Source organism: Carlito syrichta, unplaced genomic scaffold, assembly GCF_000164805.1.
Source record: "Carlito syrichta isolate Samal-C Ts95f unplaced genomic scaffold, Tarsius_syrichta-2.0.1 Scaffold143284, whole genome shotgun sequence".
Lineage (NCBI taxonomy): Eukaryota > Metazoa > Chordata > Mammalia > Primates > Tarsiidae > Carlito > Carlito syrichta.
Genome location: NW_007087380.1, coordinates 95,329 through 97,376, shown reverse-complemented (window position 1 = coordinate 97,376; position 2,048 = coordinate 95,329). Strand labels below are relative to the sequence as shown.

General features: G+C 40.6%; 1 pseudogene; it reads right to left on the bottom strand.

The window, feature by feature from the left end:
• Positions 1 to 611: 611 nt before the first annotated feature.
• Positions 612 to 1,162, bottom strand: LOC103251644 (annotated as a pseudogene).
• Positions 1,163 to 2,048: the final 886 nt, after the last annotated feature.

Sequence of the window (2,048 nt, the reverse complement as noted above, 5' to 3'; positions counted from 1 at the left end):
CATCCTAAAAGACACTCCAGATGGTTTAAAGGCATGAGAATTACAAATAAAATTTTAAAAAACAAGAAGGAAACAAGGGAGAGAATTTTTTTGTATTTTTTGTGAGTTGGAGTCTCACTCTGTCACCCAGAATGGAGTGCAGTGGCCGCTCCTGGCCACCGCAGCCTCGACCTGCTGGGCTCCGGTGATCCTTCCGCCTCAGCCTTCTAAGCAGCTGGAACTACAGGCGTGCTCTACCACACCCGGCTAATTTGTTTGATTTATTGTAGAGATGAGGTCTCGCCAAGTTGCCCAGGCGGGTCTCGAACCCACGGGCTCAGGCAATCCACTCACCTCAGCTTCCCAAAGTGGGGGATTACAGGCTGAGCCACTGAGCCCAACGGGAGAGAATTTTTAATGAACCCGGAGTGGGAAAGCATCTGTACGTATGCCATAAAGCCCAGAAACTGTATAAGGAAAAAACCCCTGAAGTTTATGCATGGGAGAAAATACCACAAGCAGTGTCAAAAAGTAAACAGAAAACTGGGGGAAAAAATACTTACAACTCATATCACCTACAAAAAGGAACTAATGACCATTTCTTCTTTTTTTCACTTTTATCTGCATTTATTTTATGCTGAATTTATTCCCATGCAGTATTTTTTCTTCAGTTTCTCCTGGGATATCTTTTTCTTCTGTGCAAACTCTTCCTCTGGAAAAATCTGTTCCTCTTCAGTGAGGAGCATCTCGAAGTAGCAGGGGGAGCGTATGGATGGGTTGATCCGACCATGAGCCTTGTACATCCGGCGGTGCATCTTGGGGGCTTTGTTCACCTGCGTGGGCTTAATGACCAGAGACTCTACATCTAAGCCCTTAAGTTCAGCATTACTCTCTGCATTTTTGTGCAGCAAAAATTCAGCACTCTTTTTGGGCCACCAACCCTGTGTCCAGCCCCACTGTTTGGCCTGGGAATACCTCCCAACTCTCTACCATTGTAGTGTCAGAATGGCACACACTGTTTCTGTAAAGTGACATCTTTCAGATACTTGGTGGTTTTTCATATGTGCATGCCCTTGATGGCCTGGGCAGTTTCTCGAGTGTTCTTGAAGTGAACATGAAGATTGGAACCTCTGGACCTGCATGTCTTTGTGGGGTTCTCCAGGTTGAGCAAGTAGTGGACCATCCTGGAGGGTCACCTCATGCCACTTAGGGGAAGAGCTAATTACCTTTTAATAAAGGTTTCCATAAGTCAGAGAGCAGAAGATGCTCTAACAGAAAAGAAAGTATAAATAGTTGTTTAAAATGAAAAGAAACCTAACTGTTCTCATAATAAAAGAAATATGAACTAAGACTACAAAGAAGTACCATTTTTTTCACTAGTCAGATAGGGAAAAAATGAAAATGTATTGGAAAAGTGTAGGGAATTAGGAACTCTGCTGATAGGAGTAAAAATTGATATCATCTTTACAAACAGCAATTTGGCAAAGTCTATCAAGAGTAAAAATTGAACATCATCTTTGACTCAGGGATTTAGCATCCAGGAATTTATTCAATTGATTGATTTGCACAAATATATATAAGAATATTTATTGAAGCATATTTATAATAGCAAAAAATGGGAAATACCTAAATGCTTACCTCTATGCCATTGGTTGAATAAAGTGTTGTTTTTGTATGTAGTGCTATGAAGCAATCTCGAAAATACTTTGATAAGTGAAAAGAAGCAAAGTGCATCATACAGTAAGTCCTCTATGTACAAACAGGTTCTGTTCTAATTTGTTACCCTGGGTACCCAAATAACCCAATTGGCTATGCAGTACCCGCTACATCATTGCAGCTTTTACACTTGCTTCTGGACATCCTGGGCTTGAAATACAGATACTATACTACTGTACTCTATACGTGCAAAGGAAGGAAATAAAAAAATTATTTGCAGACAACATAGATAAACCAAAAATCAAACTCTTGAAACTAATCAGAGCATTTGGTAAGACAGCTGGGTACAGCTCCAACATACAAAAATTATCAGCACTTCTGGACACAAATAATATCCTGTTAGTCAAGATTTG